At 47.1% G+C, this 22,586-nt stretch overlaps 1 protein-coding gene across 2 annotated transcripts in view; it reads right to left on the bottom strand.

Moving 5' to 3' along the window:
• The window catches only part of MAPRE3 (microtubule associated protein RP/EB family member 3), a 41,367-nt gene extending 20,184 nt beyond the window's left edge, over nt 1-21,183 (bottom strand). The window contains exon 1 of one of the 2 annotated variants that reach the window (XM_079792272.1): nt 21,010-21,183. The gene's annotated coding sequence lies outside the window, so the exon portion shown is untranslated. The remainder of the gene's footprint in view (nt 1-21,009) is intronic. The other variant, XM_079792273.1, reaches the window with a different exon arrangement.
• Between the last annotated feature and the right edge of the window lie 1,403 nt (nt 21,184-22,586).

Here is a 22,586-nt window from a genome sequence, read left to right as displayed (position 1 = left end):
ATCGAGGCAGCATTTGGAAAATAGCCCACACAGTGCCCAACTCACAGCAGAGACAAGTTACTTCTCTCCTTGACTACAACCAAGCAGGGGCTGCCCAGCTGCTATGGAGCTCAGTGGGTGTTTCGTGATGCTCTGCAAAATAGCCACCAGAAACTCCACAGAACCTTTTCTTCTAAGGGTGTCGAGAAAAACTGCAAGCCCAGCTGGCGTGGCTCAGTGATTGTTGACCTATGAACCAGGAGCTCATGGTTTGATTCCTGTTCAGGGCAATGCCCGGGTTGCGGGCTTGGTCCCCAGTGTAGAGTGTGCAGGAGGCAGCCGATCGATGATTCTCATCATTGATGTTTCTCTCTCTCTCTCCCTTCCTCTCTGAAATCAATAAAAATACTTAAAAAACAAGAAAAGCTTCAAAATACCATCAAAGAATGAAAGAGGCAGACAGCTCATCTTAAGGCTTCACTTCTGTGTCAGATCAGGAGACAAGCGCTGTAATTGCACAGCTGTTTGTGAATATGTTGAGGTGGTGAAGCTGTCTGCCTGGTAGACAGCAAGAATGGAGAACAAGCCTGGGACTCTGCAGCGCACAGTGGTGCTGAGCTAGCGTAAACTCTCCTGGGTCCAGGGGGTACAAGAGAGGCAGAATTCTTCTTCTGCTAACGAGTGGCAGGGTCACATTTGGCTTTGGACAAAGCCTTTGAAGCCAAGAACCTTCACTCACGTACCTCGAGAAGGAACATTCTCTAGAGCACAGGTTCTCAGAATTTTGGGGGCACATGAGTCACCTGACTGGTCCATCACTAACACAGATCCGTGAGCCCACTCTCAGGAAGGGACAGTTCTGGGCTGGGGCTCAGGAGTCTGCATTTTTCATAGGCATTCCTGGTGAGTCAGTTGTAGGACCACACTTGAGACCACCCTGCCATAAAGAACACATACCGTCCTACCTGGTTTGGCTCAGTGGATAGAGCAGACCCTGCGGACTGAAGGGTCCCAGGTTTAATTCCTGCCAAGGGCACCTATGTAGGTTGCAGGCTCCATCCCTGGCCCTGGTTGGGGTGCGTGCAGGAGGTAACCAATGTTTCTATCTCTCTCTCTTTTCCTTCCTCTCTGAAACCAATAAAAATATGTGTTGTTTTTTTTAAAAAAAGAACCCATGTCAATTTTCCATTTACCTGCTCCTGTCCCTGTTAACCATCAGTGACCTGTCTAGCATCAAGCTGAGTCCTGGGAAAGCATGTGCTTTTTATTTATTACAGTGCAGTTTTTCCTCATCTCCAACCTTCAGTCTTCTTTCCCGTTGGATTCCAGAATGTCGTGACAGAGTAAAGCAACTTAGAGGGCAAATATGAAGAAACTAGAGGCCCGGAGCAAGGACTTGTGCACCAATGGGGTCCCTCCCTGGCTGGCTGGCCCCGATTGGCCAAGATCAGGACTGGGCGAGCCCGGCCAGACACGCCCTGGAGTCCTCCTGCGGTCCCTCCCTGCCCTGATCGTGCACCAGTTAGGTCCCTCAGCCTGGCCTGTGGGGATTGGCCAACATCTGCCCGGTGCATGGATACGTCCAGGGCGTGTCTAGCTGGTCTCGCCCAGTCCCAATTGGCCAGACCCCAGCAGCAAGCTAACCTACCAGTCGGAGCGTCTACCCCCTGATGGTCAGTGTGTATCACAGCTACCGGTCAAATGGTCGCTTAGGCTTTTATATACATAGACTAGTGGCCCAGTGCACGAAATTCGTGCAGGGGGGGGGGTTTCCCTCAGCCTAGCCTGACCCTCTCCAATCGGGGACCCCTTGGGGGATGTCCGACTGCTGGTTTAGGCCCGATCCCTCTGGCAATCTGGGACCGCTGGCTCCTAACCGCTCACCTGCCTGCCTGCCTGATCGCCCCTATCTGCCTCTGCCTGCCTGCCTGCCTAACTGCCCTCCCCTGTCGGCCTGATCTCGCCCCCAACTGCCCTCCCCTGCAGGCTTGATCTCGCCCCCAACTGCCCTCCCCTGCAGGCCTGATCTTGCCCCCAACTGCCCTCCCCTGCAGGCCTGATCTCGCCCCCAACTGCCCTCCCCTGCCGGCCTGATCTTGTCCCCAATGGCCCTCCCCTGCCGGCCTGATCTCACCCCCAACTGCCCTCTCTGCCTCGGCCCCCACTACCATGGCTTTGTCCGGAAGGAAGTCAGACATCTGGAAGATGGCCAGTCGACCTGGTCTAATTAGCATATTACCCTTTTATTAGTACAGATAGATTATATAGGATAGGATTGCTTAAATGGAGGGAGGTAGCCTTTTTCAGCAGAAGGAGATGCTCTTGGCAGACAAAAATACATAATCCCTATATCTGGACTGATAGCCAGCCATATGCACTATACTGCCAAACTGATCATTAAAAAATTGAACCGCTTTCTTACACCTTACACCAAACAGCTGTTGCTTGCCCTTAAAATCCCCACCTTCGCAGTTCACCCAGATTAGGTTCTGATTGGTTGGTTTCTATGCCAGTCAGCGTCAAAAGCTCCACCTCCTAGGCAGCCATTGGCTCCTTGCACTTCACCCAGATTAGGTTCTGATTAGTCGGTCTCTATGCCAGTCAGTGTCAAAAGCTCCGCCTCCTAGGCAGCCATTGGCTCCTTGCACTTCACTCAGATTTGGTTCTGATTGGTCGGTTTCTATGCCAGTTAGTATCTACAGGCCTATCTCCAGGCCTGATCAGAGAGGCAGGGCTGATCAGCAGCCCCTGCAGAGGCCTGGAGAGAAAAAGAGGCACAGCTGCTGGTGAAGCCATGGAGGCTGCGGATCAGACCCTGCCTCTCTCTCCCCAGGCCTCTCTCCAGGCCTGATCCGCAGCCCCCTCGGCAGTCAGTGCTGGGTCACTACAGCAACCCAACACTGACTGCAAGACTGACTTCCGGTTGGTGGAACCTTCAGTCGTTTTGGGCGTTATGGACCCTGGGTTTTTATATATTAGGATATGCTGACTTTCTATATGGATACTGAAAAAAGTGTCAATGAAGGGTCATAGGTATTAATGACCACTTAGTTAATTGGTTTCTTCTGCCACCATTTATTTATTTGTTTGCTTATTTATTTATATAATAGAAAGTTTATTTAGAAAGTCACAGAGGAAGAAGTGAGCCACAGAAGAAATGGGCTCAGGAAAGAAGTTACAGAGAGAGACAAGGAAAACATGCCTGGGGGGTGGGGTGGGGAAAGGCATGGGCATCTCTGCAGAGAGAGCCGCCCTTTGCCCCATCCAAAAAGCAGCTAAATGTATGCAGTGTTCTTTCTTGATAATCATATATGCAAACTTAAAAACTGAGCTAGATATTATCTCCCACCATCACAGGCTGCTGAGACGCTGGAATGTCCTTGCATTAAAAATTATCCAGGAGGAGCCTCCTTTCCACCAAGTCAGGATGCTGGTCCCGTGAAAGACCCGGTGCCATCTCACCATGGCTGCTCAGACCAGCAGGCCAGGAGACACACCATGGAACAGTGGCCCTGGTTGTTGGAACCTGGTCTCCAGCAGGCCCGTCTGCCTAGGATGTGGGAGTAGAATTGTCAAGAGAGGTGGCCCCAGTTTGGTGGGTTCTTTTTTGTCCCCTACCTTGAGCTTTATCCTCTAAACTAGAGCAAGTATCCAACAAGCTGCTTGTTTTTAAGTGAAATTCGTTAATTGGAGTTTCAGGTCTTGGTGTTATGAAAAGAGGAGCTGAAGCAGAATTAAGCCATTAATTATCTGGCAAGGTTCCAAAGCATTCACCATGGCATCTCATGTTTCATAGCGCACAGGACACCTTTGTCTAATGCCTCGTCCTAGAAATGCGTTTGAGTGGTTAGGAACACAGGCATTTCTGTCCTAATGGACTTTCCTCTGATCCCTTTATTGGCTGTCAAACCTCTTTTTAAAATTCTCCAACTTTATATTCAACCATCAAAAACTTTTCCAAAATAGGCATGAGTGTTCTCTAGTAGATAATGGTAATGTTGAGAATTAATTCTCTTTCCCAGTCCCAACTCTACTTCTTTGAAGTCAGCATGCCTTTCATCTGTAAATATGAAAATAAACATGAATAATTAATGCGTCCCCATCCTCTCCAAGCAGGATGTTTTATTTACTTCTGAGGAAGAAATGATTATTTCCCAGAGCTAGAGAGTCAGGCAGAAGCAGGATGGGAACTCTGCTTTTGACGGTGATGTATATGCAAACTGCCTCAAGCAATTTCATCTGCCTTCAAGAACAACTATTACTGGGTCGCTCCCTCCTGAGTTCTTGCCTCTTGATGGAAATATGTTTCAGTGGTAGCTCTTCAGCTTCTCACCAACAACCCCATGAACCACTTCCATCTGTTATGAAGGGAGCCATAACATCTCCCATGCGCCCTGTAACTCTCCCAGTACCTCCACTGAACTTGCCCCATTACCTCCAATCCCAGTACCAGGTATACTTTTTGTGACTCATCCTTTGTCTCATCCCAGGGAGCTGTCTTCACAGGCACCAGCTTTATGACTGATGGCGGCATAACATGCGCTTAAAGGCCCATTCAGCTTAGTCTGTCTGATAAGCACCAAAGGGGAGTGCTGTACAAGACCGCCCACTCCATAAACATCATCTCTAAAGCTCAAAGGGAGAACTTGACCTTGCCTCGCTCATATTCATACCTCTACCTTTTTAGCACGGCTGACCTTGGCCCTTGTACATTTTCTGCCGAGAAGAACCGATGAGGGTACTGCATCTCATGTTTCCTACCTCTGCCTAAAGAGGCGTTCCCTTTGGTACTGCCTTTCCTACTTCGAGGACTAGCATCTATTTGAACATGGGGATGTGGTGGACAGATCCACCATTCCTAGCCACACCTGTTAGGATTATACAGACTGTGGTAGGCCCCCAAAGATGTCCATGTTGCAATCCCTGGAACCTCTGAATTAGTTACCTTAAATGGTAAAAGGGGCTTTGAAGATGTAATTAAAGGAAAGGAAAATTGTGACGGGAAAATTATCCTGGATTATCCAGGTGGCCTTAATGTATAAGGATCCTTATAAAAGGGAAGCAGGAGGGTCAGAAAGATGTGATGATGGCAGCTGGGAGTGGGGTGATGCAAGGCCAGAGCCAGGAATGCAGGCAGCCCCAGAAGCTGGAAAAGGCAAGGGAACAGATTCCTCCCAGGTCCTCCAGGAGAAACACGGCCTTGTGGACACCTTGACTTTAGCCCACTGTATTAGTCCTGGTGGCTGCTTTAATAAATTACCACCAATCGGTGACTTACCAAACAGACACTTATTCTCTCCCTGTTCTGGAGGCCAGAAGTTCAAAATCAAGGTGTCAGCAGGGTAATGTAGAAAAGAGTAAATGAGAACATGGCACCAAAGACTGGCTTGGGTGGACTTGAGTGCTGCCCAGTCCCAAAGCCACCCAAGGAAACATGCAGCCAAATTCACGTGTGTGCTGGTACGGCCACTGCAGCATCAGACCTCCCTCTGAAGGTCCTGGGGGAAACTTCATTGCCTTTTCTTGTTTCTGGTGGCTCCAGGCATTCTCCCGTGAAAGCATCTCCCAGGGCTGAGTTCAGAACAAAGTTCCCGACATGCTATTTCAGTCTCTTGGAAACAGTGCTATGAGGCACAAAACCAAAACCAAATATAATGTCACCTGGGCAATGGGAGTGCTTTCCACATGTATTTTGTTCTGGGACTTGAACATGACTACTGGAAAAACCCTAAATGGAGATGACTCTAACTTAGTCAAAAGCTGGAAGAAAATGCAGTAATAATGTTCACTGTAGTAAACAACAATGGTGGCGACTGCTTTTCCGAATGGCGGGGCTTAGGCTGGCAACCTGGTGGGAGAGCTAGAAGAGGTCTGATGCTGCAGTGGCCGTACCAGCACACACGTGAATTTGGCTGCATGTTTCCTTGGGTGGCTTTGGGACTGGGCAGCACTCAAGTCCACCCAAGCCAGTCTTTGGTGCCATGTTCTCCTTTACTCTTTTCTACATACCCAGTTTTTCTACAAATGAAAACTAGTAAGATCCCATGTTAGTAGAAAGAAATCATATGTTAGTATGTGTGTAGGAAAAAGTTGAAACATTCAACAAAATAGTGGCAGTGATACTCTTTGGGGAGACACTAGAGAATCTACTCTCTGCTTTATGCACTTCTGTAATGTTTTAATTTAAAAGTATTTTTAAAGGCAATTTTGACTTACATTTGTTATCCAAAAAAGGGTTTTTTTGATGACTACTATACACTAGAGGCATCAGTTAAACACACAATGCTCCTCTGAAAATATGAGTTTTGAGACTAATTCTTAAAAATTCATGGGAAAGCTAATGTATGGATGCAAATTAGGATGTATGGATTTCTAGGGTGAGAGTGAGACAAGTGATAAAACACTCTCAGGAGTGGAATGACTGAGGACTTGGCAGCAGTTTCAGGACTTCCTTTCCAAACCCCAAACCCCACCACGGAGGAGGGACCAGAGGGGAGGCAGCTGCTGCTCAAGGATGACCTGGAGGCAAAGGCTCAGCTGTTTCCCTCAGTTCGCCTCCTGCCCAACAACCCAACTGAGCCAGTTCATGGGAAAGCGTCACTCAAAAAGCTGACAGGCTGCCTCTTTGGAAAGGCTCTTAGAAGGGACTATCAATTCCAGAAAACCAAGCTGAAAGCAATGTTTAAATTCAGATATCTCAGCTAATAGTTCTGGGAGCTCTAAAACAAGTAGTATTTCCCTCATCCCTCCCCAAGAGGTCATCTGCTCCAGGCTGCAAGCGACATAATTTCCACAGGATACCAGATGCTGGCAGAAACTTCAATGATGAACTTTGAAGATAACAGGGCAAATTAGACCTTCTGAAATACTCCCGCCAAAGCCTGTGTTATCAATGGGTTTCCAGTGCCCTCAAGAGGCACAAGTCCTCGTGAGCTGTGACCTTCAGTACATGCGAGAACAGCTCTGGGCCACAGCAGTGCCCGGCTGGGTCTTGCGAATGGAGCCTTCCCGGCCATGGGAAGTTCTTGGGGCCACAGTCAGAGGCTTGTTACAGCTGGGAAGGCACAGGGCCCTCATTCTACCTGTTGGCAGGCTGGCTAGCTTCGGAAGATACCTCCGAAAGTGGTGGCAGTCAGGGTGGGGTGCTGCAGGGAGCAGAGGCGTTCTGGAGACTCCACGTGGGACCCAGCAGGCTCCTGGGTCAGGATCTAGTTGCCCACACCCAGGAGGGTGGGAAGTGGGCCCTTGGAAGAGGTTACACTAGACAAGCCGACTTCCTCTTCATGTAAGAACAGATTATGTGGTGGGTTTGGTCTCTGAGTCCTGTCTCTACTTATTGGGAAAGTTAACTCTGCCCAAGTGAGGCCTATTGTTTTTTATTAATCCTTATCCGAGACTAATTTTTTCATTTATTTTTAGAGAGTGGAGGGGGGAGGGGAGGAGGGGAAGAGAGAGAGAATGTGACATCCTCCCACATGTGCCCGGACATGTGCCAGGGTTCGAACCTGCAGCCTAGGTACACGCCCTTGACCGGGAATTGAATCTGCAACCCTTTGGTGCCCAGGTCGACGCTCTAACCAGTGAGCCAGGGCAAAGTGAGGCCTATGAATAGGGTAGGAGTCGTGGTATCCTCCTCCCCCATTTCCTCTGAGAGGAGCTGGCGTGCGCCTTCCTGGTTCCCAGTGCTACTCCTAACGTGGTCCTCTTATCCACTGGTGATGAATGTGAGGGCTCTTTAGTCTGTTATTGCAGTCACTGTCTATTCCTGGGAACCACTTCTCTAAGGATGACAACAGCAAAATACCCCTCAGCAATCCACTCATCCAGCAATTATTTGTTGAGCCTCAACTATTTCTAGGTCTTATATCAATGTGTGAGTCAATCTTGGTCCCTGACTCACAGAACTTGTTATCTAGTGAAATGGATAATCAGTAATAAAATAATCATACAAATAAGTACTGTATATAATTATAATCACATTAAGTGCTATAGAGGAAAAATACAGGACTAGACTGTTTTGAAAGCAATAGCTTTCAACCTTTTAGTATAAAATACATTTTACATTACAATCCTATACACACACACAAACACAATACATACAGACATATATAATAAAACCAACGTTTCGTTAAACAATTCTTACTCTTCTTGTGAGCAATGCCCTCTGATATTTTCTGGTCTATTCATGTAATAGACCAGAAAATGCTGGTTACAACCCAATAAACTGATCTCACAACGAACTAATGCTTGTGATACAAAATATGAAAAACCCTGTCACGGGGGCCCCGTCCTGGAGCGGGGCTGGGGTGCAGGCCATGGAACACTTCCCTGAGAGAATGACATGTAAGGTTAGGAAGAATTCTCCCCAAACGGCCAGGAAACAGTGTTCCAGGCAGAGGGGACAGCATATACAAAAACTCCTCCTCCTTTTACAGAAAAGGAAATGGGATCAAGGAGAGATGTGATTTGTCCAACGTAACTCCAAGCCCAAGTCCCTAAACTCCAAGTTCAAGGTTCTTTAAAGTACTGCAGCCGATCAGTTGTAGTCTTTCCCATAGTTTCACTAATTATGGGCCAAGGGCTAATTATTCTCACCTAGCCTGACTAGGAGAAAAGAGAAAAGAACAATGGCAGGAGGCTATGTTTACAAAGGGCCCATTTAATTCTTCACGCAAAACAATGCACCTTAGCTCCTACCCCACTGGGCTTGAGGCCTGTACTGCAAGCTGTTTGTTCCTTCCCGGTAGGGACTGGCAGGGAGCCACACTCCTGCTTAGTCCTGGCTTTAATGAAAAGCCATTTACAAAACGCCCCAGCAAGGTTTAGACACAGCCGCAGGGCCTGGGAAGAATGCAGAGGATTGGCCCCGCTTTTCCACCTCCCCACGTGGACGCCGCACCTGATTCCCATGTTTCCACCTTCCTCAGTTCCCCACCAGCCCTGTAACTGCGTGCATGGTTAGCTGGTAAATGCTCCAGTTGTGCAGCACGAAGGTAATGTGAACCCCCTAGTGAGATATAGGCCACAACCAAGGGTGTCAGTCAGGGTCAGGGGTAAAGTGGATGATCTAGGAGGAACTGAGAAGGAGAGGGGTCAGCGGAGGCATGAGCCTTAGGCCAAGCTTCAAAACAGGCAAGAGAGAAACAGGGCTGTTACATAGAGTTGCTCAGTTCGTGCACTGCACGAAGCACCCAAGGAACGGGTGAGTGAAGCTGAAATGGAACCAGAACTCCACTCAAAACTGCATGCCTGGCCGGGCTTTCTCTGCCCACAGGATGGACCTCCACTCACAGAGGCCGGGGGCTGGCTCAGGAGGCAGCTGGTCAGAGGTGGAAATGGCCAGACCCTCAACAGCACCTTGAAAAGATGACTGTCAGGCCTCGGAAGGTCGCCTCCTTGGTTTTAACCTTACTGGTGTGCGGGCAGACAAGGGCTGGGGGTTAGGTAGGCTCCCTAGTGACAGGCTGAGACCAGGCAGCCATTGGCTGACAAGAGAGACACCTCCCAGTCCTGACACCTTACCCAGCCCGACTCTGTGATCCTCCTCCACCTTCACTTCTCCTTCATCAAGCCGGAGCAATCCAGACACACCCCGGGGGCACAGCTCTATGCCCGAGATTTTAATTATTAGTTTAAAAATGTTACTGGTAACACATGTCCATGTAAAAAAAAAAAAAATCCAAACATTACACAAAGATAAATACCTCTCCCACATTTTAAAATTAGAATCTTTCTCTGTCAATAACCTCCTTATTGCACATCCCTCATATTCCAACCCAGCTTTCTGTTCTCACTGGAGCCTGTAATGAATTACTCTGCCCCCTCATTCTACTGACAACCAGCGCCTGCCTGGGATTTGTAGCTTCCTCCACTCTGACCACAGGGCCAGATGCTCCACTGCCATGGTAAGTTCTGCCTCCTCAGGAACCTTGCCCCAAACTTGCCAAGCAACACCCCCATCCTGATGCTCTGTCACTCACTGCTGCTTCTCCTGGCTAGAGGACTTCAGAGACTTAGCCCGTTATGAATTCATGGGTCCAACACAGCCCTCACCGCTGCGCAACAAGACTTTTATTCATCTCGCATACGCCCAGGCTCACTTCTCACAGTGGTTCATTCAGGCCTCAAGACCTCACCCGCACCTCAGCAAGTGGAAAGGTCTGTTCTCAGCAGGAACTCCAGTCATTCCCCCTCACTTCACACTGCAATTCAGGGGTAGCCACACCCACTCCCACCAGTCTCAGAGGAAGGGACCTCTCCCCTCCCCTGCAAAGTTACCTCTTCCCTGGCATTAACATCATTCCTATTTGCTCCCTTTCTCTCTTGCACCTGGATTATTTTCCTCAAGTCTTTTTCCCTTTCTCCTTGTTATCATAAATCATTCCAAGTCAATACCAAACTCTTACTCTAATTGAAAGTTGGTTGGATCACCATAGAGAACAATATATAATAAGCCTATTAACAACAACGACAACTTCGAGGCAACCTAAGTGTTCATCGATGGGTGAATGGATAAAGAAGATGTGATACATATATATGCATGTATACGTAAATATTCAGCCATAAAAAGAAGAAAATCTTGACATTTATGACCACATAGATAGACCTTGAGGGTATTATGCTAAATGAAATAAGTCAGAGAAAGACAAATACCATATGATCTCACTTCAGTGATGGAATCTAAAAACGACCAAGTAACCCCAAACCACAAAACCCCAAAAACCAAACTCATAGATACAGAAAAAAGAATGGTGGTTGCCAGAGGTTGCAGGGGGGTAGGGAGGTGGCATGGGCGAAATGGGTGAAGTGGTCAAAAGGTATAAATTATAGTTATAAAATAAATAAGTCTTGGAGATATAACGTACATTATGGTGACCACAGTTAGCAATACTAGTTAGAAAGTTGTTAAGAGAATAAATCTCAAAGGTTCTCATCACATGAAAAAGAAGTTGGTAACTATGTGTGGTGATGGATGTTAGCTAGACTTACTGTGATCTTTTCACAGCATATAAAATATCCAATCATGATGCTATACACCTGAAACCAACATAATGTTATATGTCTATTACATCTCATAAAAACAACAATAATACTGTGTATGCCCTTTGCCCCTGTAATTCCACTTTGTCGGATATTTCCTGAAGAAATAACCAACAGAAGGAAAAAAAAAAAACAACTTGTACAGTGTGTTTAGAACAGGGATATTTACACTTGCAAAATGTTGGAAATACCCCAATTGCCCAATACTAGATTGATGGTTAACCATACTTTGGTATCAGTATGATGGGATACCACAGAAGGAATAGGATATCTGGAGTGACAAATATATGAATTACACTGATATAGAGAAATCTGAAGATGAAGCACATTTTAATACACAAACATATACATAAACAAAAATTATGCACTTATTACAATTTTATATGTTTGCTGATAACAAATAGAATTGTTTGTAACAATAAGAAATTTGATACTACTGCTTCTGTTTACTCTTTTTCTTCCCTTCCCTGTTGCTGTTGTCTGGTGACCCCCCACTGCCTCTATTTTCTTTTTATCTGGTTCCCCCCTTAATCCTATGCAACCTGGTCACCATCTCCAGTGTTTTTACTGGACCGATAGTGTTAGCAATCACCATGATTTTCTTCTAGATAAATCCTTAAGTCTAGTTAAACTGGTAGCACTGAAGCTCTCAATATCTTCTCTTCCCTTAGATTAAACCATCCGAACTTCCCCACATCCCTTCACTTTCTACCTAATTATGGACAATTCTCAAAACTTATTACTTGGTGCTCTGGTCTTTGTATTCTGTGCCCAAGACCTCTGGAGAGATCCCTTTTCAGGAAAGCCATCCCTTTTGTGCTGTTGACTCCCACATCTAACGCTCCATCCCTGCCTCACCCTCAGCTTCTGGTTCTATGTGATCGAGCTACTTGGATGTCTCTAATTGTCACCTCCAGATCTTCATGTCTAAAACTAAACTCATCTTCAAACTGTCTCTTCAACTTCCTAACTTCTGTTAATGTCACCAATGTTTTCCCAAACTCAAAACCAGCTCACACTCTCAAGGTGGTAAGGGCGACCTTCTCCGTCCTCATCTCACACATTCTGCTGTCCCTCTGTGGATGCTGTGCCTTAGCGCATGGAGAGCCCTCTCTGGTGTCCTGTTTACTCATTTCCAGGGCAATCTCAGGTTCTGCTACCTTTGTGATTTCCCCCCAATTACTTCAGTTCACAGCGATTATTTTCTTCTCAGAATCCTTCTGGAGTTAGATAGACTCTATAGAACCAATGACACACACTACACACTGTTCTTTTCATTTCCTTTGCCTGAACTCTCTGAGGCATTTATCTGGCCTCTGGTGGGCAAGATTCTGCATCACCTGTACTCTCAGCTGCAGCGTGTCTCCCTCTCTGAAAGCCTTCCTGGTTCTCACAGGCTCTTGGCCACTCGTCCTCCTGGGCTGCCAAAGCACCCCTTCTCATTGCTGCTGCAGTTCCCATCCTCTGTGTTGTCGTGACTTATATCATTTTGTGTTCTCCTTACTCGCCAGAATATCAGTTGAGTTTCTTAAAGGCAAAGACTATGTCTATACAATAAAGCACCACAGATGTATTACTGACATCTGATGTCATATACACTAATCATTCCACATATCCATCTTATCTTCCAAACCAGACTACCATCGCCTTGTGGACAGGGGTTGAATTTAGTTTCTCTTACATCCCTAGTGATTAATAATACAAAACAGAAAGGAATTGGAGAGTACTTATTGAGAGTATACTTAGAATAGGCCTGACAATAGTGAAGACAATATGCAAATTTACATGAATAACCTATAAACCTGGAAACTATACTTCCTGGGGAATACAAGTCTTATCAGGTCTAAAACACTGCACCTTGCTATTTTGGGGCCAGCATAACACATCTCTATTTAGCAGTGGTCCTGTCACTTACAGGTGTGAAGAGGATGCCAACACTTGGAGCTTTCAGCTGAGAACAGTACCTATCTCAAATCAGAACAGATCCGAGGCTCAATCAGAGTCCCTGATAAGCGGCAATAATCTGCAGGGAAGGGGCCGGGGGTGGCGGCCGTCTGCCAAGAGTCTGGAGCTGCAGAAAAGTCTGGCTACACAGTACATTTTACACCACGGGAGATAAGCCTTCGGTGAAACACTCCTCATGTGGGAAAAGATATTGCATTTCATCCAGAGGTCCGAGGCCTGTCCCCTTCACATGGCACAACACACATTAATCCAACTAGGATCTTGCTGACTCGGAGCAGCTAGGATTTCATTTCTTACCAGTCAGGAAACACCATTTAAATTACAAGGTGACTAGGATAACAACACCCTCCCGAGAAGAAGATGAATGTTTCCCTGACAATCACTCTCTCCGAGCGGTGGAGCGTCTCCAGCCGCCATTCCTAAAGACTGACTCACCATGACCCCAGGTGGCAGGGAAGGCCTCCGCCCGGCTCGGGACAGGTGTCTGGGTAGCCAGAACCATTTGGAAGAAGAGGCAAATCCTGTTTAACAAACATCAATTGCAGCTCAGGCTGAGGTGTGTGACAGGCCATGTGGCCCTCAACTCTAAGTCCCAGACCCCCAGTGCTCAGAGCTGGGCAGACTCCACCACTGGTAGAAGGCAGGTACCGGTCCACTGGACCGGGCCATTGAGGAAATGCACAATGTGTGTGTGGATGGGCAAGATGAGGTGAGAGGACAGCTGCCAGGCCAGCCCCTCCCTTCACAACTAGCAGCTCCAGGCAACTGGGGTAGCAAAGAGGGAGCTGCTCAGCCTGCCCCTGCAGAGGGCTTCAGCCCATCAGGTGGTCACTAGCGGGCACCCAACCTCCTCTATCCCTGGAAGAACAAGAGCCTCTATAATACACACCCAAGGGCAAAGGGAGGAAGGAGGCTGCAGCAGGCCTGGGCACAGTCTTTCAAAACAGACAGTTCAGATGGTCTCAGATAAGGCCCCTGAGACACTGGGAATCCAGAGAATTTGAAGATATGGGAAAGGAAATCCCACCAAAAACAGCCCTGTGGTATACAGGATTTTACTGAAACCTGATCAATTCTGATAAATTTAAACAGCAAAAGTTAAGGGACAAAGTAAACTATCTTAAGACACTTTCTGTTCATAAATTTTTTTATATATCATTTGCGTCACAATAGATGACTTTGGATGGATGGACTTGGTGTTTCTAGGTTGTTTTTAAGTCACAGACCCACACAATACTACATCAGGCATGCTCTCTCTCCAAAAGGAAATGAAGTAGCTCTCCAAAGAAACACCTTTGAGAAGCGTTTACCATTAATCATGACAATAGTGAAACAAAACAATCATAAAAAAGTGAATACCTTGTGATTTTCTTAGAGACTGCTCTATTACATGAAGTCTGCAAACCACTGGTTAAAAAAATTGTAATAAAATTTATAATTGCTTAACGCAGAAAAGTGTGAAAAACACCTAACAGCGCTATGAAAAAAAAACATTCACTTATAATCCAATTATTTAATAATAAACCGCTTATGACTTGAAATCTGCTCTTCCAGCATCTTTTCATACTTTTCTTTATATAAGTGGTATCAGCCCTAGCTGGAAGGGAGGGAGGGAGGAAGGAGGGGGGAAAGAGAGAGGTATCGATTGGTTGTCTCCCACACCCCCCGGCACCTGCCCGGAACTAGGCTGGGGATTGAACCCACAACTCAGGTACGTGCCCTTGACCGGACCCTTTGGTGCTTGGGCCAAAGCTCTAACCACTTAGCAACACCAGCCAGGGCCTTATACAGGTATTTGTAAATACACGTCTAGTTTCTAAATATTCCCGGAATGACAATTTCTGGTCTAAGGACATGTGTCCTTTCAAGGCTTTTGATACATATTGTCAAAATTACTGAGCAGATTTGTAGCTATGTTTCTTGCCCAGTTATTTTAAACATGTCACACAGTGGTATGTCTCTCCTATATGTAGAAAATAGTTGCGCCCTCGCTGGTTTGGCTCAGTGGATAGAGCATCGGCCTGGGGACCGAAGGGTACTGGGTTTGATTCTGGTCAAGGGCACGTACCTCGGTTGCAGGTTTCTCCCCGGCCCAGGCGCTGGTCAGGGTGTGTGCAGGAGGCAACCAATTGATGTGTTTCTCTCACATTGATATTTCTCTCTGTCTTTCCCTCTCTCTTCCACTCTCTCTAAAAATCAATGGAAAAATATCCTTGGGTGAGGATTAAAGAAAAAAGAAATTAGTTGCCAGAAAAAAATAAAATCTTACACAGAGTTAATACACTTTAGATAGGCCAAGTCCTTATTTTCTTCAGACAAATGAAATGTCCAGAGTTCAAAACACTGATACTATGCTAAAAAGTTGGGTGACAATACCTGTTTAGTTTAGCCAAGTTGGTAGGGCACAATGCTAGTGAGAATAATATCTAGGGCTTAGGCCAGTATTGGCCAGTCAACTCTACAGAAAGGAAAAGCCATCATTGGCCAAAGCTGCCTCACCAACCCTGGCCAACTGTCACACAAATTTGTACTCTTGGCCAAAAGGGAAGATTGGGTGATGGAATGCGGATTACTCAGCAGAACCCATCTTAATTCCTGGGTATGTGAGCACATGCCCAAATGATAGGTGTGTCATCTTTCTATAATAAACAGGATGTCTGGCTAGGAAACACAACAACATATGAGACGATTAAAAGCTCAATAATACTTTAAAAAGTTGTCATAGTTTATCACTAATTCTTAAGAGAAGTGTTTAATAAACCTATTTGAAAGGTGTGCTCTATCAGCCAGGTCGGATCTAAAACACAGCCATGGTAACAGAGTCTGTCAGCATTTCATCTGGGGTTCCTTTGAACTTCAAGCCCTCTTGATGCTAAGTAAGAGGTATGGATTTTTCATAAAGACTGTATGCTCAGCTGGTTCGGCTCAGTGGATAGAGCACTGGCCTGCAGACCAAAGGGTCCCAGGTTCGATTCCAGTCAAGGGCATGTACCTTGGTTGCAGGATCCTCCCCAGGCAAGGGCCCAGGTCAGGGCATGTGCAGAAGGCAACCAATCAATGTGTTTCTCTCACATCGATATTTCTCTCTTTGCCTCTCTCATACGGTCTGATGCCATTTGAAAATTAAATTAGCTTATTAGAATAGTAATGATTACTTCAAATGGTCAAGAGAAGGAGGGGACTATTCTCAAGAAGGAAATGAGACTAAGAAGAGGTGCAGAGGTAGGAGGTCAATGAAATATGCTGGGCTGCCAGGGAAGCAGCCACTTAGGGGGGTCCTGCCACCACTTAAGAGCCTGGTTTGATGCAAACCGGCGTGGCCTGCTCAAAGGAAGCAGTCTAACCCTAAAAGCCCCATGCATTGAAGGCTCCAAGTAAAGGCAACTGCTTCTTTTTGTGCCAAAATGCATTTACCGAAAAGCAGCCACTGCCAATTCTATTGATCTCCATTAAATTGCAAAAGCACACATGATTCTTGTAACAATTCGTATATAGAAGCATATATAAAGTAAAAGTTCCCCTTTGAGTCTCTTTTTCCCTCTTCCACAACCAAATCTCACTTCCCAGAAGTAAACACCACTGTGTTTACTTTTTTTAGTATTTGGATGGGTATCTTCTTGCCTCTTGAAATTTATAGAAATGTAAATCCATCTGTGTGTTCCTAACTGAATGGCCCTGACTCCTTAATTACTTGGTAGTCTGCCCTGAGTCCATCTGGAATTGCTGCTGTCCAAAATGACCTCCCTTTACCGAAGATGGATAGCTCCTTTCCCTGGCCCTCCAGATCTCCTGGATGCAGAAGCCGATCTGAGCAAAGTCACGGATTAAAGCTACCCCTCTAATAGTAGAGGAAGTAAGTGCAGGCCATGTGAGCTTTATTCACAAGAGCTCAGCAGCATTTCCATTTCAAATTAAGATCACTTCCCAGACCGGCCTCCCCAGCTGGAGGGCCAACCACCCCCTCAACACACACAAACACACCAAGTCTGTGCGCTCCTAGTCCACTGCTCCCGCCCTGCCAGCCTTCCAGATCCCAGGTCAGCTGAACGCATGGAGACAAAGGGGCATTTCATAGACTCCTATTTTGGCAGTCGAAACAACACTGCAAGTGCCAGGTCTTCACACGACAAATAACCGCTCTGCGTGTCAGACACACGGAGAGGGCGGCCAGGAGATGGGGGCTGCTGCTGAACTGAAGGTCCAAGATGGATTTAAGTCACAATAGATGTTTGAAAGCGTTACTTTTTATTTTATACTTTAGTAGTAAAAAGTAAAGATTGCTGTCCCTTATTAAGCAGGTACTGTGTAAACTCTCTTTCATGTAATCCTCACAACCACCATCTAAAACAGTTATTTCCAGGACTGCAGGGAGGAAATCAGCACTCGGAGGTTCCACAGCTTGCCCGGGGCCACACGGCCAGGAGGTGGAGGACTGGGGTTTGAAATCGGGTCTGTCTTCTTCCAGAGGCCAGACTGCCTCGCTTTCCCAAGGTGGGATCAGAAGTGCCTATGGCTTCCAGGACTCCAGGAGGCTGCCTTCTGGAGCTGGAAGAGAATCCAGCTTCCTCCTCCCCTTGGCCCCGTTCAGCCCTCTCCGCAGCCCCACAGAGGAAGTTGAGAAGACTTCACCCACCTTCACGTTTGCTTTATCTTAGATGATGCAAATTGAAAAGGGAACACCTTCCTGAAGTTGAAATGTGGAAGGAAAAATTATTACCTGTAAGGCGGCAATAATAAATGTTTAATTAGACAGTGCAGCACTGCATTTCGCCTGGCTTTGCAACATCTCAGACAATAAAACAAGCCCTTGTCTACAGGGCTAATTACAGATGACTAAATTATTTTTATTAAAACCCTCTGGAATACTAAACATGAGGGATGAAGCAACATGGTATTGCAGACTAGATCTAGTCTGGAAATCTGGGTTCTAATCCTGACTCAGCCACTAATAGCCACCAATGTTTATCTGCATGGTGTACACAGTTCACAGCGTTTTCACATACTTGCTATATTAGTTGGTGGCCGTGGGCAAGTCACTTAACTTTTGGTGTCTTGTGTCAAAATCTGGAAATGAGGACAATGAACTATACCCTTTGAAGTCTCCTCCACTTCTAACATCCTAAGGAGGAGGACATGCATCTTAGGATCTGTAAACAAATCAGGGCAGAGGCATTCTGGTTTACGAAAATGATAGTCTCTGTTCAGCTTCTGAGAGATCTTATTTGGCTAAATTCAGGTATAACTCATAAGACATTTGCTTGGGTCACTGAGCTTCTGGAGGGTACCATATTATGGCTTTGGGTTGTCGTCCCACAGAGGAACTTGCCTGTGTTCAGTAGCCAACTACCATGCCTAAGTCCAGCCAATCATCTCAGATACATGGCTTGGGGGAAGGATTTGAAGAAATCCCTCCTCATAATGCATGCACTCTGAGGATGCTAACCAAGGGATGGCATCATCACACTCCCAGGAATATTATAAATATCATTCTTGCTTAGTCCTAAGACACACAAATCCCTCTCTAAAGTCTTGCCATTTACTGGCTGTTTTCATGTTCCTGAAATTAGGGTGCACCTTAGAACAACATACACAGGGTGTCCCCAAAATGTATACACACTTTAACAACTGATAGCTCAATTTTGAAAATGAAATGCATTTTAATAAACACTGCCTTTATAATTATTCAACATGTGTGTATACATTCTGAATAATTTGATCTGGTAGTGTTAAATTATTTTACCTAAAAGGTATTGGTAAATTGCTATTATCTCTTAGAATCAAGGAAATACAGTGATACAAAACCACAACATAGGTTACACAGATTTAGGTTTAACTTGGTTCAAATAATGTCCCTCTCCCTGATCTTAACAATTACATTCAGTAACAACTGGATAGGCAATGTGTAAGTCATAAGTATTAGTCCTCTTTCCCAACAGTAGCAGTTTAAAAGGCAATCCGTCATTATCTCATAAAACACTGGTATGGATTTCAAAGGCAAATACAACCCATATAAAAACTTCTGTGATGCTCTGAAAATGTACTATCCCACAGCAAATTGGAAAGGGAACATTTTCCTCACACCCTCCTGATCTATTAGCCTTGGCACATTTTCTTGCTTCTTAATTCACAACCCTCCACCCCAGGAATACTGCTGATTCCCAAAATACACTCAACCCAGGAGGGGCAGCTCTCCGGCACAGCTGTCTGCTCCTGCCCTGCCCCGGTATTTCGGTGAACTATGTGACACAGAGAGGACCACACAGAGGAATGTCACTCTCAGGACCCACAGTTCCCATCGCCCCACGGGCAGGTGCATCCCGCCAAACCCCGGACTGGCATTCGAAACCGAAGAAACTGCACTGCTGCATGGGGGCTGTAGTTTTCCCGAACTCCATCTCTATGTTTAAAAGTAGGGCGACAGCCGTCTTTGCTACTGTAAACTAATCTGATGGGCATGGGGGTGGGGAGTGGCTCTGAGGAGGCTGCCAATAGGCCATGATTGAGCAAAGTCAAGGAGCAAAATCATTATTTATCATTATTTGCAACCCCAGAAAGTCCCCATGAGTGGGTCCTTCAGCGTGATTTTTAGGAGTGAACCATCGACTTTTTTTTTTTTGCAGCCTGGAGTAAAAAGGCTCACAAAGCCTCATGTACAATTTAACCGGCTGATATTTACGTATATTTTCTAAAAGTACACTGAAATCTGGAAGCCAGAAGAAAAGAAAAAAAGAATCAAAGGAACTTGGCAATGAGGTGCACACACACTCAGTAGTTAGGAGCCCTCGAGTTGAGGCACGTTTGTTAAGAAACAATTCCTAGCTGTGGGCAACAGCTCAGACTTCAGCTGGAAAAAAGAAAACAGTTTGGAATCTTCCTCTATCCCAACATCAGGGAATGCCAGATGGGCAGGTGGATGGGTAGCAAACACAGCCCAGGGAATGGTCCAAAATGCGAGAACCCCTATCAGGTGACAGCCCCCATAAAGACTCACAGCTGCAGGAGGCCAAGGGGTACAGGCTTCAGGTCCACACCACGGAGAAACCTCAGTTCCTCTCTAATCTGCGCGCTATGTTAAAACTATTGCCCAAGGGGTGACCGACCACATGGGTTTCACAGGCATTACAAGATCAAGTCTGTCACAAGCCCTCAACATACAGACGGTAAGCACTTGCTGTGGAGGATACCAGGCCTGTTTGCAAATCTCACACTAAACCAGGATTGTACTACAAAAAAAAAAAGGGGGGTGGCATTTTAAAGAGTACTGCGAGATGCTTATTCACAACAACACATCGGAAGCGCAGGAACTTCAGCTCCCACTCGCAATCTCCCCCTTCCTCCCCGCTACCCCGAGCCCCTCTGCACCCGCGAAGGCAATCCTCAGAGGCCACCGTGCACTAGCCGGTGTTCACTCAACAGTAGCTGATGGCGAAGGGGCAGAACCCTTCTCCGCAACATCTATCTGTTCGGAAAGCCCCACCAGCTCCTAGCAGGCAGCCCGAACTGTCCAGACCGGCTCCCCACACCAGCCAGGGCCGGAGCGTGAGGGCCAGAAACCTGAGGCCGCACGGTTTGGGCAGCAAACTGTCCCTCCTCCCCCAAGTCTCCCCTCGCGCTCTCCTTGTCACTCTGTTTCTGGCACAGCCCTGGGGGCAACCAGACAGGCCGGAGGTGTCAGGCCCAAGGGGAGTAAGGAGAAGGAACGCGCTCGGACGGAAGGCAGTTTTGGGGGGGAAGGGGGAAAAATCAGTGCGGTAGCGCCGCAGTCAGTGGGGAAGGACCCCCAGGTGGGTCTGGAGGGAGGGGAGGGGGAGTGGCCCGCCGAGGCCTGACCGCTGTGGCCGCAGGGAGCCCGGGCGAGAAGCACGGAGGGAGGGAGGCGGGCGGGGGGTGGACGCGGTTGGGGTGCGGGGGTGCGGGTGGAGCGGCGACGGGGGGCAGCCCGGTTCCCCTCCCCCAGCCCGGGCCCGGGCCTCCCGCTGACTCAGCCCCACGGCGTCCGTTGCCTCGGCCTCGGCCGGGACTCACAGTGCGCGAGGCGGCTCCGGAGGAGGCGGCGGGGGAGGGGACAGCGGCGGGGGGCGCTGCGGAGAGGCTGCGGCTCCAGCCGGCGGCTCCCGGGCGGAGGGTCCTAGCAGAGGCCGCCGAGGACTCCGGCTTCAACGCACAGAGACTGCGGGGGGAAGAGAGCACTGCGCACGCGCGATGCGGCCAACGCTGTCACTCCGGGCGGGGCGGGGCCGGGGCACCCGCCGTCTCCTAGGCAACCGGGTGGTGCGAGAAGGACAGCCCCTACTTCCACCTTGTCTTAGCAACGGCGGCGACGGCGGCGCGAGGCGGGGGGGCGGCGAGAACAGTCCCTCTGGATTGCCATAGCAACAAGGAGAAGACCCAGCCTCTTAAGCTTACCGCGGTACCGAGGGAACGCTCTTACCTCGTCACCATAGCAACCGGAAACAGCCCCTTCCTTTTCCCCTTAGCAACAGGGTAACAATTCCTCCACGCAGTCTGTCTAATCACAGAAGGAACAACCATTTACACCTGATTCCATAGTAGCCAGACGACGGTTTCTCACAGCTCCTGCACAGGAACAAGTGGAGAGTATTTCTTCTCTTTCAACAACGCGAGAGCTAAGGCTAGGGTTTTTTTGTTTTTTTGTTTTTTTTATCTCCACTCTTGGTTTCTGGCTTTCTATCACAGCCTGTTACTCCAAACCCCAAATTCTATTTTCCTTTACCTGTAGTAAACATTTCTTATCATGTCCTAGCAGAAAGTCTATACCTTTGCTCCTAAATAGAGCTAAGAAATATGTATAGACACATAGTACTTGAATTTTTATTAACTTTATTGTTCTCTCCCAATGCATCTGTAAACAATTCTTGCTTTTCCATCTTGCCCACTAGCTGGTTCAGATTCTACCTCCTCCTAACTAGCTCCCTCCTGGATATGTTCACTGGTGTTCCCGAATCCCCTATTCCAAGTCTGCTTTTATGGATCTCTCCAGTTCTAGAGCCCTCCTCTTCCTGTCCAAGCCTGCTGATAGTGTTGTCCTTCAGTGCCCTGCCCAGGGCTCCACTCTGCTCACCCCCTTTCTGGTTCTTTGTGCAGATGACTTCTGGCTCTCCCACCCTCAGCCCTGACTTCCATGGATGTCCTGAGGTTACCTCTGTACCCACATTCTGTAGTATTGTCCTTGGTTTACATGTCTGTCTCCCCAGTCAGACTCTGTGCCCCTTGTGGGCAGGAATTCTGCCTTATCAGCTCCTTCAGCATCTAGGCACAGAATGGAACGCATTGTGGAGTTCCAATAAGTGTTTATGTAATTGAATCAAAGGACAAAGATTTTCTTCAAAGATTCTTCAAAGATTTTTCTTTGGTCCCAAAGAAATGGGTGAAGAGGGTCAAAAGATAAAAAAGAAAAAACTAGTTTCCCATTCTTCCTCACTTTCTCTGACCTAACTGCCCCAGAGTCTCAATAAACATTTTCTTTATGATCTTTCCATGTATTTAATCTTTTAAATACTACTTTTAAATACTACTACTATTATAACTCTCTCACTCCCTTAGTCCTCCATCTTAATGCCAAAACTCTAGTCATCTATTTA

The sequence above is a fragment of the Cnephaeus nilssonii genome (genome assembly GCF_951640355.1).
Source record: "Cnephaeus nilssonii genome assembly, chromosome: 15".
Classification (NCBI taxonomy): domain Eukaryota; kingdom Metazoa; phylum Chordata; class Mammalia; order Chiroptera; family Vespertilionidae; genus Cnephaeus; species Cnephaeus nilssonii.
This window is presented reverse-complemented; position numbering and strand designations above follow the sequence as displayed.